At 37.7% G+C, this 18,016-nt stretch overlaps 1 protein-coding gene and 1 pseudogene across 6 annotated transcripts in view; one reads left to right on the top strand and one right to left on the bottom strand.

Annotated features, from left to right (window-relative positions):
- The window catches only part of Pcdh15 (protocadherin related 15), a 1,398,279-nt gene that overhangs the window by 310,861 nt on the left and 1,069,402 nt on the right, over nucleotides 1-18,016 (top strand). The window lies entirely within an intron of this gene.
- LOC114696476 lies at nucleotides 1,781-2,965 on the bottom strand (annotated as a pseudogene).

Here is an 18,016-nt window from a genome sequence, read left to right as displayed (position 1 = left end):
CTGAGGTGCCGCTCAAAGGCAGAATGGCTACCCAAACCATAGTACTTTTATACTGTGTCAAGGTCAGTGAAAAAGATGTAGAAAATATTTATATGTACAACTATGATGTAATGAACAATTTCAGTCAGTTCCCAAATGCTATGTATAGTTATTATATATCACAAAATTACTAAAATATCAAGATCAGGAAAATAGGGGAAAATCAAGCATTTGTAATAACCACATTTAAATCCAAGAGGCAAACTGAACAAGTAGCATGTTATGGTAACATACACATACACACTTGCACAGGCCTTCACACACACACACACACACACACACACACACACACACACACACAGACATACACACACAGAGAGACCTTTTATGTTTATCTTTTATTGTGTTTTTCCACTTATACTTTTTATAAATTTGTCATTCCTTACAAAATGAACGTAAGATTCTTACATACAAAAAACAACATGGTTTGTGTTCTAGGTAGAGACAAGAGATGGGAATTTATCTTTAACTCATTTTCTGTTCCTACAAAAGAGAATTGGTGTGCTAACTTCTACTTTTATGTGATACACATCATGATACACTCTAAAGAGTGATTGATTTTTTTCAATGCCCAGTTTTGTGCTTTAAACTCACGTAAAGCCATTTCGATTTCCAGCTCCTGCCTGAGTAACTTGCCAAATCTGATCAGGTTTCAGAGGGTAAAGAACTTCAAAAAAGGGAGTTTACAGATGAGAAGACATGGAAATAGTGTATCCTGCATTTAATGAAACAGTAATGGTACAAAGAAAGAAATGGGTCACCATCAGCAAGGTGTTCAGTCCCAAGAAAAGATTTAATTTCTGCATCTGCTAGTAAAATCCAATTTACTTTAAACTTGCCCGTTAAAATGATAGCAGTTGGACCAAGATAAGTCCTTGGCACATGAGATGGCTTTTTGGAACCTAATCCCTGTGGTGGGGTACCTCACTCACCCTTGATGCAGGGGATAGGGGGAGCTTTGTCTTGCCTCAACTTGATATGCCATGCTTTGTTGACTCACATGGGAGGCCTGTCCCTTTCTGAGGAGTGGGTGAGGGGGTAGGAAGGAGGTGGGGGAGGGAGAACAGGAGGAGAGGAGGGAGGGAAAACGGTGGTTGGTATGTAAAATAACATTTTTTTCCATTCATAAAACTTTTATTCCGCTTACATGAACTTTAATACATGTGTTCTCAACAATTATGCTTGGATTGTTCATGAAAATTTCCTAAGACATTAAGACAAAGGTCGCCATCATCTCAAGTCATTTCCCTGTAACTATTTTTACAGCACATGCATGTTAGGCAAGTATCAAAAAAGAAAAATCACTAAAGCAAAAGAACAAAACAAAAAAAAAAGTTAAATACATGGGATTTTGTTTCCCACTGTGCTTGATACACATGGAGCAGTGACCACCAAGCAATTCATTTGTACTGCATCTTTACTTTTACATTGGTTCTTAGATTGCCTAAAACATTTAAATACAAATAAAATGTGTAGCAAAAATAATGAAAGCAAACAGCAGGTAACTTTACAAATAATGGAATGTGAACCGTTTCTGCCCTTATTGGAGTAAATTGGGTCACAACTTTATCCAAGGACCACTCCTGGAGCTGTGGCCAAGAGTGTGCACACAGAGACACACGCTCCCGAGGTGTATCCAAGGTGTGTGTGTGTGTGTGTGTGTGTGTGTGTGTGTGTGTGTGTGTGTACCACAGTCTCACAAGTGCTCCACACTTTAAAGTACCCACAACAACTACACTCATGACTGGAACCAATTATCCCTTTTATTCCCCACCAGCACAAACCAGTATGTAGGCAGTTTTCTTTGCTTAGACATGGAAGCAGTTTTAACACTGGCCCTTCTGAAGCCACAATGTACCAAAAGTACTATGCCAAACGTGTGTAACTCATGTAAAAATTCCACATCCCCATATTGGCCACCTCAAGATGAAAACAAGTAACTCCCTAAAGTTAACTGGCTCTACTCCCCTAATATTAAAACATAAAAACCACATGGGAAATATAGAAATTCAAATAGAAGGAACATAAACCTGTCATAAATCGTAAACAAAACAACTATTTGTGGGACAGCATGGATGACAAATGGTCTACTGTGTAAATTTTAGAATGAGGCAGACAAAGGTTGGAAGGGCGGTTAATTTTCCCCTCCTTCTCCTGCTTCTGCTTCGTCTCCTTGGGTGTCCGACATCCACAATGTCAACTTGTCTCTCAGTAACTACATGAATAGCATGCTGTCTTTGTAGGACTCTTCACTTAATGTATCCAGTTCAGCAATGGCTTCATCAAAAGCTGTTTTTGCAAGAGAGCAGGCTTTCTCTGGGGAGTTCAGAATCTCATAATAGAACACAGAGAAGTTAAGGGCCAGACCCAGTCTGATAGGATGTGTTGGTTGCATTTCTTTTTTGCTGATTTCAAATGCTTCTTGGTATGCTTGCTGTGACTGGTCCACAATTCCTTTCTTGTCATCCCCAGCAACAACCTCAGCCAGGTAAAGGTAGTAGTCGCCCTTCATCTTCAAGTAGAAGACTTTGCTTTCTGCTTGAGAAGCATTTGGGGATCAGGAACTTTTCCAAAAGAGACAGTACATCATTGCAGATGTCTCTTAGCTCCGTCTCAATTTTCTCTCTGTATTCCAGAGCCATCTGCTGCTTTTTCTCAGCACCTTCCATCTTTTGCTCGATACTTGAGACGACCCTCCAAGATGACCTACGGGCTCCTACAACATTTTTATAAGCAACAGAGAGAAGATTCCTCTCCTCATTAGATAACTCAGCACCTTGCTCAGTTACAGACTTCATGCAGGCTGCCATGTCATCATATCGCTCAGCCTGCTCGGCCAGTTTGGCCTTCTGCACCAGCTCATTTTTATCCATAACTGGATATTCTGTGTCCGGAGTGGGTGGCGGCACACAGACGCGGCTCGGCAGTCTCTCGTAAAATAACATTTTAAAAAAATAATTAAAAAAAGAATTAGCAGTTTGGTCAGAATCAGAACTGTTTTCTCCTATTGATTTTGGAGTTACCACACTACCTTACTTTATCACAGTACCTTACTTTACTTTATGCTGAGATGCATAGAAAACCATTTTTTTATACCAAAACCATGTATTTATGGATCAACCTGAGTAAGAAGAAGGAATGACTGAGGAAAAATGCAGCTGAATGGGAGTCATATAAATGGCAGGTCAAGAGGGGACAGGAGATCATACTCTACGCTCACAGGAAATTCCCTCCAAGCCATACAACAGTTTCTATATGGGTCCAGATACAAATGTTCATCAAAATGCTCAGAAAAAAATTGGAAAAAAAGTGTAAGACTATTTTCGCCTCAAAATATTTCATTGTATTGACAATATGCTCATTGAATAATATAATACTAAATGCATTTTAAGGTCTACACCGATATCCAGTATGCTGGTGGTGTTACAATCTTGCTCATAACTTGAATTGTGTCACTTTACAGAAGAAATCCACAGGATAAAAGAGACAGAACATTAACAATCAGCTTTCACCAAGGCATTATGGTATAGGTGACTATTTTCTGAAAAATAGGTCATTTCAGGAAGGTGTTTAGTTTTTTGTTTTGTTTTGTTCTTTGTTTGTTTGTTTTTCTTGAGACAGGGTTTCTCTGTGTAGCTTTGGAGCCTGTCTTGACACTCACTCTGTAAACCAGGCTGGCCTCACACTCACAAATACCTGCCTGCCTCTGCCTCCCAAGTACTGAGATTAAAGGTGTGTGCCACCAGAGCCCAGCTGGGAAGGTACTTTTGGACATGGTTTGGTGAGTTGAATGAGAACAGTTTCAGGTTTGGTAGTAGAGGAGGCACAGGATAATCAGCCAAGGCAGAAGCTGTATTTGAGGGACCCTCTTACATCAGAAAGCTGGTTGCTGTGAACAGTATATTTTTATCTTCTAATATTTATTGTGCCCAGCACTGTGCTGATCCCTGAAAGGTGCCTGTCAACAACGGCACTAGTTTTCTCCTAGTGGGTGTGCTGATGTCACTTGGGGGTATAACAGAGACCCACACTAGGAACAGGATCCATGTGAAACATCCCAGAAATCAAGGAATTGAAGGCCTCTTTTAACAGCAGGCCATGGTAGATAACCACCAAATGAAGGGTGTTTGAAAAGTCTTCGATTGTTACTCACATAAATTTTCTCCTTAAGTAGTAAATTGGGACCAAAATTTCCCCACAGTGTTTTCATCACAGTTTAGCTGCAGCACAGCCTCCTGTTGCCATTTACAATTCCCCACTTACATTTAATATTCATGCAATGTTGAATTAAATAAAAACCTGGAGCTCGGCTCTTGTTCATTTGTTGTGTATTTCATGGAAGCTGCATAGAGTTCAATTGAATATGAAAATATACACTATTATACTCATTATGAGCAAAGCTACCCACTGGTAGGCCACCCTGGGAAATAAACTTTCTTTTCAGGCAACATTTTTCTTATCTTTTACCAACTCCTAGTTGTTTTATTTTCCTATACTGAATGCAGCTGGTTTTGGAAAAAAAAAGAAAAAGATCTACAAGCATATTCCTTTGTAAATTCCTTATTTCACCTCCTAAAAAATGCATCATAACTTTTTCCAGGTACTTCAAATGTTTTTTAACCTGGTTTCTTTATCATTAATTTTGAATCCCTTCTACCTATCATAAACAACTTCATTGTTACCTGGGCCTATATTTATGCTAATATTCTATTAGAACTCACTTGATCTTAAAGTAGGTATGCATCCACTTCATATGTGACATTTTTTCCAGTTTGTTTTTTCCTGTGAGATTCATAAAGAGTTTTGCTTAATTACGTCTTTTCAGACAGATATGCACCTGGAGTTGAGTGTGAATTCTCTCTCTCTCACTTTGAATTTTTTTTAATTCCTATGACCAATCATTTCTCACTTTCTTCTTTTCTGATTTTTCAATAATAAAATAAAACCAGAAAAATCTTAGAACTTTCACGACCTTCAAGAGACAATGTTTCTTAATGGCCAAACCTCAGACCAGGTGGCAGAGAGAATGACTGAGAAAAAGATGCAGTGGAGTAAGAGTCTTGAAATAGGCAGTTCAAGAATGAGTGGAAGCTCAGCCTTTTTTGGACAAACACCAGATGTTATTGTCCTTCTGACATATAAAAGCATAAATAGCAATGAAGAGAACCTGGCCAACAAGACCAAGTTTAACATTTTCATGCAGTCCAATGCCCATTGTCTGACGCAGTTCTCTGGACTATTTATACAATAACTTGTCAAAGTTGGCACATCTAAGAGTTGGTAGTGATGGAACCACCTCTCTCCATTTGTTGTCTAAGAACAGCTTCATTCAAAAGACAAAGCAATTTTCAACCTTTTTATTCATTTTGTTATTTGTAAATAGTTATTATTTGTTTTGTTGTGTACTTCTCAAATCTTATCTACAATGAAGAAGTGTTCCATACGTTTAATCAACACCAAATATTATTCATTAAAATATTTAACCTGCGAATTTTATGTCAATAGCACTATTTCATTCTCAAGTTTCATACTTTATTTTTTCCATCAGTGATGAGGAATTGAGGAAAACCTTGTCAAATCTTATGCATACGTTCTATTTTGGAGAGTCCTATTCTCAATGTAAGAGCATTTTAAGAAACAGACAAAACATCTTTCTATCCTATTGTTAACTATCTATGGCTCTGTTCCCCCTTTCAGTTTGTATAGAAGATTGAGGACATAGTGCTAGTATGTTCTTAGAGCTGCCCTTTACTACTGTGAACCACTGACTCCAGAGTCAGGTTCTCTGTAGTAATGATCACTTGTTAAGTGCTCAGTTTCACCCTCTGCCAAGCAGAACCTCCTCCATTAGCCATCTAGATTTGAGGCAGACTGAGTTTATGAACCAAATGACTTCTTTGAGTGATATATTTAATTAAATAATCCATAAACATTAGCAGGACTTGATCTTGCCAGTTCAGGTTGATTGTTTTTCATAAAGCCCATGCCTGTACAATTCTACTTTCATAATTGTCTTTTGTTGTTAATTATCTGGAGAATATTTAACAGAAACAAACCAGCCAACACTGAATAAATAACAGTGAATTTCTACATCCCAATTTGTTTGATTTGCAGAAATAGTTTTGAATGTCCTTATTACTACTGTGCTCAACACGTAAAATTAGTTGTACATATTTACCTGCATATGCAACCTAAATGGTGACTTCCTTGTTTTCAAGACTCAGATAGATAGATTCAAAGAAAGTATAAAGCATGTGTTGTTCTGTCAATAGGAAAAAAAACAGCAGTCTACAGATTGGGAAAAGATCTTTACCAACCTCACATCTGACAGAGGGCTGATTTCCAAAATATATAAATAATTCAAACTATATATCAACAAACGAAATAATCCAATTAAAAATGAGATACAGATCTAAATAGGGAATTCTCAACAGAAGAAACTCAAATGGTCAAGAAACATCTAAGGAGATGTTCAACATCTTTAACCATCAGGGAATGCAAATCAAAATGCCTCTGAGATTGCATCTTATAACTGTCAGAATGGCTAAGATAAAAAAAAAATACAAGCAACAGCTCATGCTGGAGAGGATGTGGAGCAGGGGGAACACTCTTCCATTGCTGGTGGGAGTTCAAACTTGTACATCTACTTTGTAAATCAGTGTGGTGGTTTCTCAGGAACCTGAAAATCAATCTTCCACAAGATCCAGCTATACCACCCTTTGGCATATACCCAAAGGATGATCAATCATACCACAAGGACACTTGCTCAGCCATGTTCATAGCAGCTTTATTTGTAATAGCCAGAACCTGGAAAGAACATAGATGTCCCTCAACCAAGGAATGGATAGAGAAAATGGAGTATGTTTACATAATGGAGCATTACTCAGCTGTTAAAATAAATGATACCAGGAAATTTGAAGGCAAATGGATGGAACTAGAAAAAAATCATCCAGAGTGAGATGACCAGACTGAGAAAGACAAACAGGGTACATACTCATTCATAATTCATATTCATAATTCATACTCATCCATAATTCATGGATATTAGCTGTAAAATAAAGGATAACTATGCTAACAATCCAGAGACCCAGAGAGGCTTGGTAACAAGGAGTGTCCATGGGAGAACGTCTATATTTCCCTAGAAAGAGGAAATAGAAGAGATTTTATGACTAGACTAAGGGCAGGTGGGAACGGGGACATGAGTGATCAGGTTGTAGGTTGGAAGGGGTGGGGTAGGATAGACAAAGGGGGAGAGTAGTGAACAAGGCTACTGGAAAGGGGGTCACATTTTGGTATCAGGCAAAATCCTGGTGCTAGAAAATCTGTCAGGAATCTACAAGGATGACCACAGCTAAGACTCCTAGTAATCGTGAATATGTAGCCTGAATTAGCCTTCTCCTGTGACCAGATTGGTGCCTGACCCAATTGTTATCAGGGGGAGTCATCCAGCAACTGATGGAAACAGATGCAGACCTACAGCCAAACATTAGATGGAGTTCTGGGAATCCTACAGAAGATAGGGAGAAAGAACTGTAGGAGCCAGAGGCATTAAGGACAGCACAAGAAAACTCACAGGATCAACTAACCTGGCCTCATAGGGGCTCACAAAGTCTAAACTGACAATGAGGGAGCCTGCATGGGACTGACCAAGGCCCTCTGTATATGCATTATACTTGTGCAGCTTGGTCCTCTTGTGGGACTCCTGTCAGTGGGAACAGGGGCTATCTCTGATTCTTTTGCTGACTTTTGGGAACCTACTCCTCATACTGGTCACCTTGCCCAGTGTTAATACATGGGGAGGTGCTTAGTTTTACAGCAACTTGATATGCCATGTTTGTTGATACTCATGGAATTGATAGTCATGGAACACCTATCATTTCCTGATTAGAAATAGAGGAAGAGTGGATTGGAATGGTGTGGTGAGGGTGGGAACAGAGTGGGGGTGAAGGTGGGGCCAGGAGGTGAAGAAAGAGGGGAAACTGTGGCCAGGATGTAAAATAAGTAAATTAAATAAATAAATTTTAGAAAAGTAATGCATGAAAAATAAAGAATATGTTGCTTTGTTTCTAAACAAGAAAAAAGATAGGAGACTCCCTTGTATAAACACAACCTGATCTACACTTTGCCTCAGAGATTTTAGACATAAAGGAAACAGCCACAGGCCACATGCAGACTCTGCCCATCTCCCATCTTTCTTCATATTGATTGAATAGTTGTTAGAAAACAGCAGAATTTGTATAACAAGTAGAATATTTTTTTTTCTCCAGAAAATTCGACTTTTAGGGAACTCTGGCTAGAGGAAGAATGGCATACCAAATTCCAGAAAACCTTGGAGGTTTTATTGTCTTTAAAATTGAAATTTCACAAAAGGACCTCACATGTATTAGTGTAATTCAGTGTGGTACATGGCCACATATTTCTCCCTCTCACACACAATTGGGGAGTAGACTTAATCTCTTAACTTCTATTCGTGACATCTCCAACAGATGTTACTACAAATGCTTTCTCCCTGTTTTCTATGACAAAGGCTGATCAATGGGTTAACTTGTGGGGAGACAGTGGGATGAAGTTTGGGCCCCTCACTGTTGGCTATAAAGAGTGATGAAGAGTCCTATGTGTGTAAAAGCATTTTTTGGAGAAATACGTTTCATTCTGATTTAAAAATAACACAGTGTTAGCATGTGTTAAGGCATTACATTCCAAAAGTATGTTCAGTGTTACAATGTTTCATCATTTAAAAATGCATTTAAGAAAATAATTTGCACTGACTTTTAAGAATTTTGAAACCGCTTTCAATGCCCACATGTGTAGTAATACTAAATGAGAGTCCTTATTGGTCTTCTTGCCCTCATTGCCCACTCCATAGATAAGTGATAATTCTAAAATATGACTTTGATAACCTTGTTTGAAACCTTTTAAAAGGCATTGGTTGCTGCTATGGTAAAGCCTAAAGAACTTAATTTCATGTGGCTTTCACAAACTACTTCCATACTTTATCTTTCTATACCATCATTCTTTCCAAGATTCAGCAACACTGAACTTTTTTCTGTTCTTTGAACGAGCTATGCTTTCTTCTAGAACTTTGTGCATGTTTTACACTTTTTCTTTAACTCTAAATATCTACGCAGACATAAGTCATCACTTTAGAGATTACCCAAGCTTCTCCTTTGAATCCTGTTTGTGCACCTTGTTATGCATTTGATATCTTTTGCTGTGGAAACAGGCACCTCACCTCTTAGCACTGGTCATGCTGCATGGAAACAGTTTATCATGACCATTGATCGTGCCTGTTAATGTCACATCTAAAGCAAAATTTGCATGAAACAAGATGTGCTCAAGATGAAGGAACAGAGTAGAGGTAGGCAATGATAGGAACAGCAAGAAGGCTCAGAAAGTTAACACAGAAAAGGTGACTTCAAAATGAAAGTAACAATCTATGGTATGATTGAGAGGTATCCATTACAATGATTAGATAGCTCCAACAATTTTTAAAAGACAACCCAAAAGGTAAATATGGCTAGTATGCATACATAATATTTAAACTTGTGATGTTTTAATGCAGTTCTGTATATTAGAGGTTTTATAAAGTTTAATATATGCTTTTAGATGCATATTTTGTAATTTCCCTTTAGTTTGGAGGATATCAGGAACAACTGGAGACAGGTAATTTTTCTCTCTATATATTAATTTTTGCAACTTCTTGCATATAATTATTTTAAAATAAGAGAGAAATATAGTGATGAAGTGAATGAAGGTGAAAGAGTCAAAACAGAGGGTTAGTAGTACATGAATAAATCAATGAGATACAAAATTGTAATAATATAATAGTAATGGAATCTTAGTGTAGCATAATGGTGAGTTAAAAGTCTGCATACATTCATTTGTGTTTCAAAGGAGTTTATTTTAAATTTATAGTGGTGATAGCTAGGTTCCTTAGAGTCATTTAAATGTGAAAGAGAGCGATCTTAGGAGTTTCTCAATTCCAAGGTATCGAAAGTCCGCAGGTTTGATCCTAAATGTTTATCTTTGTGGCATGCAAAGATGATCCTACTTCATGGTTCTAAATGCATAGTGATTTTTGTCATTTGGACACAAGGTTCACAGTTGTAGAGATAAAAAGGATGGATGATGAGATTTCACACATACATAGAATTGTGGTAGATTGTAAGAATGTCCCACTATTTTTGTATGCTGAGTACTAATTAGTAAAGTTGAGTAAATGCAGGGAAAAAAAAGTATGTTAAAGACAAAATGTTAACAGAAATATATTCTTCCTTGATCAAAATAGCTTTGGAATACAGATTCCACTTAATACGGAGACATTTATATTCTGAGGTCATTGGGTACCCCATTGAAGAAAATACTAAGTAATCTGTAGAAATGCCAATTACTTTCCTCAATCATTTCTTCAGAGCTCAATATTATATACAAATTATATGCATTCAGTCTAGTAAATCCTATCTCCTGTATTTGTGATAATGAAAATTTCAGAGAAAAACTAGAGGAGACATGGTTAACTTCTAATCCAGTGAGGTTCCATCAAGGTCCTTTCTGTGGAGACTCATGCACTGTCAAATTTAAAATGTGCTAAGCTGAGGGGAAATCATGGTATTGCAGGAAAATTGTGAAAGTCTTCTAAAATCATTCCTACTACTAGGATAATTCAATGTCTTTGAGTAAGTAGCCTAAATGTTCAAATACCCCTCTCATATAACTTATTAATGTCCTCCCAATGCAAAATTCATAGTGTTCTTTGCAGGTAAAAGTTATTCATTTATTTATCCATTTACTTAATTAGAAAAAGTACCTCTTTGTATAGTGATGCCTGGGCTGAACCTCACTGTCTAGATTGAGGCTGTCTTGAGTCCTCAACAGTCCTTTTCTCTTTTATCCCTGAGTGCTGAGATTGCACATTCGTGTAGCAGAGTCATCTTAAAAGTTACTTTAAAAAATAAATACTGTGAAAGCTGCCACGATGGTGGTGTACATCTTTAATCCCAATGCTCAGGAGGCAGGGGCAGATGGATAGCTGAGTTCCAGGCCAGCCTGGTCTACAGCGGGAGTACTAGGACAGCCAGAACTACAAAGAGAAACCCTGTCTCAAACAAACAAAATGACCAGCAAACAAACAAAAAGATTTGAAATATATGTGGAGAATCAGTAAAAGTAGCCTGGTGTTTTGAATGCAAATTATAACTTCTTATCGTCAAGTAGGGGTGAACCTTGGCTTCTCCTCCACTTGCAGAAATGAATGCTGCAGGCCACATGTCAATGTCTATGAAGAACCACACCAAGCTAGTATGGGACCTTGTTCTCTTGCTCTTATCATTATAAGTCTGGAATATCATTCTACAATATTTGAAGATAAACTCACAGAACAAGCACTTTTCTAAAAAACCCTTGTCTATATTCACACTACATCGTGATAATGCTGGAAGCTTAATTCGCAATTGCTCAGTTAATGAGGTGTACTGTTCTGTAAAAAATTTTCTACCTAACAGCATTACAAACTTTGTAAGAGGTAGGTTTTCAGATGAAAATATTTTAAGTCCCGTAAATCTACTAAGCTTTACATAATATATTCTGAATATTATTTTGCAAGTAATAGATATTGTTTCAATTATAATAATTGAAAATAAGATGAAACTAAACACCCACCTATTTGATGCCTTATTTTCAAATTCAACTGCATTATAATATGATCGAAAAATTAGATGAGGCAGCATATGACTTCTAAATACTGTTATATTAATTTTTCTGCAGGCTAAGATTTAAATACAGTTTCATTATTCAGGTCATCAATTTTTCTAGTATCTTCATTGTTATAAAAATTAAAGGATATTCTTATCAATAATAATAAGCTCTGGCTTACCAGTTCTTCAAATGAAATGCTTTTTAATGTTGACATGCATTCATACATAGCATGTTCTGTCAGAAAACATGTTAGTTTATCTGATGGTCATAAATTTAATAGGAAAAGGCTCATTGTAGATATTAAGTGGTGTTTCAGAATACAGAATTATGGTTGCCTTCTAAATTCATATTATAACTTAATAAAGGGAAGAATTTGATTTTTATTTTCATTCCAAATACGGGCATTCTCTTACTGTTTAATAAGGCACACACTGTTCAATACTTGGAAATTAGTCTTTCTCATTAAATGCACACCTTTTTGTGGTGCACCTCATTAACTGAGCAATCAGAAGTTAAGCTTCTGGCCATTATGATTAAGGGTGAAAATGGAGGCCTTTTGGGGAAATGGGTCCCTTGTTCAATGCTCTTACTTTCCAACACTTTGCAGCATCATACATCAGAGACTGTCACTCCAATGTTAACTTCCAGTTTCACTGAATCAAATAATTTTTGAAAGACATTTCCTATACAAGCCAGAGAAAGAAGGTGCCTCCTTAACTAGAGCAGATGAACAGCACCATTTCTGAATATTAATGTGTAGCAGGAGTTGTGCTAGGTAAGCCATTTCCATGCAGATATGTAAACCCCAGAGATACTACCTGCTGTTGGATATGTTAATATGTTTTTCCTCTAAAAAATAAAATGAAAAAAAAGAATAAAGTTAAGGAAAAAAGTAATTCAATATTTTTCCTCCCACTGTGTGCCAGTAGTTTTATAATTAGATAATTTATACTTAAAATATTAAAGGACGCTTGACTTCCGGTGAGAGGCAGGAAGAGATTCTTGTGTGCTGTGTGGTCCTTGACTGAGCAGGAACGCTGAGCTTTGTGAGCAGGCCACGGATCTGATAGGAAGGAAGAAATTGCTCATGATTTAGAGTTCCGTTTATACTGAAGGAAACCTAAAAGAGGACGGTGAGTGTGTGGACTGTAAGAAAACTTGAAATGTTAAAGATCAGGAAGAGGCAAGTTTCTGTTTATAAAATCCAAAGACATCTTAAAGGATAATTCCATCTTTTTTAGCTTTCAAACCCATGGGTTAACTTATCAGTTATTGAGCAAGGAAATAAAATAACACAAAGGGAAAGTGGAAAAGAAATCTCTTCACTTGATTCATTCAGACTGAAATATAAATTAGTCAAATGTCTGAATAAAAAAACATTTTTTTTTAAATTTTTGTCAAGTGTAATTTGTTCTTTCATAATTATACATTTAAGTAAGTATCTTAGTGATGCTGGGGCTAAAATTCAATGTATTTACTGCTGTTTTTTTCTTTATTTTATGTATCTAAAACATTACTTAAAATCAGTTCCCTGAGCTGACTAGTAACTATTTTATCAATAAAGCTTTCTATTGTTGTAAGGCAGAAATAAATAACTGAACCTAGATTCCCCCATTTTATCCATAGTTCACAAAGCTAGACTCATGCAAAGCTGCCGGAGACAAATGAAAGGAGTTTTATACTGAGTGGCAAAGGAAAGTCAAGAAGCCAAGTCCACTACTATTTTGGTAAATGCCACCATGTAGATATTTTTTGTTTGTTTTTTAAAATCCCATCCTTTTATTACAGTAGCAAATGCCCACGGTATTCAGTTATGGGGAGGAAGGATGATCTTGCCTCACAGTTAAGGATCTTTTTGTCCAAGTTGGGTGGTTCCTGTTTCCTTTCACTTGGTGATGTGCTGATCAGGATAGGAGCCAATAGAGAGGAAGCTATTGATATCACAGCACCCGGGAAGAAAAACTAAAGAAGAAAGGGCTAGGCCTCCAGCGTCACAAATGGATGTGGCCACAGCCTAACCTCCCTTGAGTAGGCCCTACTTTCTGAACCTTCCAACAGTACCTGATAGCGCCATAGACTTGGGCACTAAACGGTATCACGCCTTGGTGTGACTCACACCAGATGGCAGCATATCGAGAATGGAAAAGAGTTTCTCCATGGCCGGGTGGTGGCGGCGGACGTCTTTAATCCCAGCACACGGGGAGGCAGAGACAGGCGGATCTCTGTGAGTTCGAGGCCAGCCTGGGCTACCAAGTGAGCTCCAGGAAAGGCACAAAGCTACGCAGAGAAACCCTGTCTCGAAAAACCAAAAAAAAAAAAAAAAAAAAAAAAAAAAAAAAGTTTCTCCAAATATTGATATGGATTTTTCTACCTCACAATGTAGTTTATGTTTAGCGTCTCTGAGTTTATAGTATGTGATATTTATAATAAATGTTATATTAAGATCTTAGATTAGATATGAATGAGGGCCACTGTCACCTAGGATTTGAAACCGTCGGTTATAATTTAAATAAAGCCACTGTATCACAGGAGGTTTAAAATACTGGTAATTAAATTGAGCAAATGATAAAATTCAGTGTAGCCTAATTAAGAAAATAACAAATGTGAAAGGTGTTTAGACTATCACATGACCTCTCGAATTACACCCCCCACCCCAAGGTGCAGGGATCATCATAGAAGAGGCAATAATGGGTAAAAATAAGACCCACAGGTGCTGGATAACTACAGCAAAACATGTTTATGAGGACACAACAGGGCAGTTGAATACATGAGCTCATAGCAACTGTCATTACCTGCACATAATCAAGCCAGTCCAACTTCCAGCATGGATTGGGAGGGGCTCATGATGTCTGAGGGTGAGAGGAGAGTCTGTTTTCATTGGGGATGCAGCCCCTGGGAGGCTACCCTTCCTCCAGGTAGCTAAGACAGTCCTACATTCTAAAAGCAGTAAGCAGACTCGCTGCATTTTTAAAAAGCCAAAAGCACATGGATGCAAGAGACAAAAGTAGTGTCTGGAAAAGGGTGGAAATTGGAGGGGAAGAAATGAGGGAGGATTTGATCAAAACACATACGCTTGCCTGGAATTTTCAAGCGATACAAAAAGAAATCAGAACACCATATGCTTCAGGGTTGGAGGGGGGAAACAGTATGAGTATGTTGGCTATGCACCTCACTTTCCGCAGTTTGAAACCCTGCTAACTGAAGTGTCAGACTGTGGCAAGAATTTGCACATTTGGCAGTTGGCACAGAGACACATATTTAGCAGTCAGTCACAAAACAACTTCCTTGTGGTGTACAGAGGATAAGGTTATTATTTTAAGGGAAAGCAGTTCCTATATATATATACCTCAGGGTCAACCCTAATATCCATGGCTTACTTGACTCTACACTGAACCTTACTTAGCTCATCAAATATTACATTGGTTTTGTTATTATTTTTTTTTTAGATAGCCTTCATAGAGTGCTATTTTCCTTATTGTTTCATGTGTCTGATACATGGACATTTAAAAATGTATGCATTGTTTAAGAATTTTGGGCATGCACATGTGTCTTGACGAAATCCTCCTTCATCAACAGAGTGACTGAAATGCCTTGGATTAGTTCTACATAATAAGTAATTAATGTTATATTGTCTGATGAGAATACTCCTGGAAACTTTCATGCACTTGGTTGATTCAGCCCTCAGTCTGTTGCACGGACAGGCCCGCAATGACCTCGCCCGGCCTCGCTACCCTTTTTCCACTTTTCCCGCTTGGTTGGTTCCGGTTCTATCTCATGAAGGTTTTACTTCATTCACTTGTGTCTTTATTTTGGTGGATCTGACCCTAATATGATTTTCTAAGAGTTCTACCCTGAGTTATGGCGATGTGTGTATTCCAAGTTTGTCTGCAAACAAATTTAGTAACCCCAGATTGTCATCATCGCTTGTCCATTCCTTTTTATTTAGTAGCTCTGTTGAGATGTTTAATAATCCTTGCTTGTGATTTGTGTTTTTCTTTCCATGTGCTGTGTGTAACATGTTGCCCCCAGAATATGTATGCCTCGTGGTTACACTGCACTGAATATTCTTAAATTTACAAATCATGTCTTTTGATACTTAGGAAAAAAAACCTTAGCAATTTTTGTTAACCTTTTGTCCTTTATTTTCCCATATCAGTTTGCTTGGTTGGTTTTGGCTTCAAGAAAGGCTAAAATTCTGTAGCACAGGCTGTCCTTGAACTTACTATGGTGATCAGGGCCTTCAAACTTAACGGTAATCTGACTTCCTTCACCTCTTGAGTATTGTGATGACAGTTATAAGCCACTGTGCTCGGCTCTCTTTTAGCTTTTCTCACTTTTTAAAAATTTTATTTTCTATATGTGTGGGTCTGCTGGTATGTCTGTGCACCATGTACATGTCATGTACACGTCATGTACACACAGGCAAGCAGAAGGGGTTGGGAGCCCCAGAAGTGGAGTTTCAAATAATTGTGAGTCCCTGTGTAGGTGCTGAGAACTGAGCCTGGGTCCTCTAGAAGAACAGCATGCGCTTTCAATCACTCAGCCATCTCTCTGTCCTTTTTCACTTTTTATTTCCCCATTTATCATGTTTGTTTGTGTTAACGGGACCGTCAAACTTATTTCTGTCTTGCTCACTTGTTCTGCTTTTTGACATTTTTCAATTCTAAATTACAAAATTTTGGTAGCTTTGGGGTTTATTTCATTGTCAAGCATCACGGCTGGTGGCTGTATGTGTTGTTATTCTAGCATCAAGAGCTCTTTGTGTTCTCTCTCTATGAATACTAATATTCTCACTGCCTTCTGTTCTGTCCAATTATCCTGTTGGTGTCTTTCTGAAGAAATTCATTCTAGGATTAAGGAAATGTCTGTGTTTTTTCTTTCATTACTATGTCTTCTGAAATTATCTTATTTATGTGATCCATATCATATGTTAGAAGCTTTGCTTGCATGGTATATATTGACTGAAAGCTCATATAAGATTAGAAAACACTAAAATATTAGATGTTTTATTTCCAAATCCATGCCTTACTCATTTTTGTTTAGGGAAAATTTGAAAATCCTGTTTGTAGTTGCTGGCTCTGAATGGAACTCCAATATAGCCTGGGACTTAGATGTAGAAATCAAGCTCAGCCATCTGAGAGCCAAAAAGAGGGGACATGTGTCCTCACCACTTAGTATTTTCCTTTAGAGGCACCTCTCTGGTATTCTGTGCTGTGTCCAGCATCCCAATGTTGGGAGGACCTTAGTGTCTAATCAGTTCAAGTCACGTGATACCCTCATCTTATCCAGTTGTACCTTGAACTGCAAGGGGTTTTACTTTATTTCTTAATGCAAGGCTGATGCAGAGGTAGCAGTTAGGAAACTAAAAATTCAGACTGCAAGAAAGGTCTCAGATGCCACGGTATATAGGGTGAATTAATGCAGGAAACATGGAGGACACGGCTATTTTTATTCTTCCATTTTCATATGTGTGTGTGGTTTGAATACATACATGATTGTTTCTCACCTGTGTGGAAAAATAAGATTAACATATGAAGTCATCCTTGACAGTTCTTTTTCATTGAGGTAGGGTCTCTCAGCCAAACACAGCTGGTTTTACAAGCTTGCTGTAAGTGGGTTTTAGAGAACCAAATTTCTATACTAACACTAGCCTCGCTTACACTTTTAAATACTGAGCCATCGCCCCACCTGACCTTGGCCTGGCAAGCATTTAACCACTCAGTCCCATAGTTGGATATTTGTATGATTTATTAACTAGTGAGATGGAGCAATTTACTCTTTATGTATCATTGTTGTATTATTTTCTAAGCTAAAGAGTTACATTTAGTTTGTTAGATAATGAACATGACACACCCAAAATTGTTTGTTTAGTTTTTTTCTTCTGATGAATTCACATCCTCAGAGAGGGCACACAGTATAAATAAAAAGAACTCCAGATTACGTTAGTTAATAAGTGTTTTTAATACATCTGAAGAAGATGTAAGAGTGGCCAGTTGGTAGCCTGTGAATTTGCCACAGATTTACTAGTATTTAGGAGGATAGCATCCTGATAGGGCTCCACACATACAGAGAGGGCAGAGTGAACAGGACAGGGATCCAGAGTGAGAAGAGAGGGCAGAAGCACATGGCTGAGTTTTGTGTGCATCAACATGTTGATTAGAGGAGAACTCCTCACGTGAGCTCTGTGTGCCACAGTGTGGGATCTGGATTTTATCCAATGTACAATTGGAGAATTAAGTAAGAGAATAAGATTTTCTTATCCACCAGAGTTGACCCAGCTCCT

This window comes from Peromyscus leucopus, chromosome 16_21 (genome assembly GCF_004664715.2).
Source record: "Peromyscus leucopus breed LL Stock chromosome 16_21, UCI_PerLeu_2.1, whole genome shotgun sequence".
In the NCBI taxonomy this organism is placed as follows: Eukaryota; Metazoa; Chordata; class Mammalia; order Rodentia; family Cricetidae; genus Peromyscus; species Peromyscus leucopus.
This window is presented reverse-complemented; position numbering and strand designations above follow the sequence as displayed.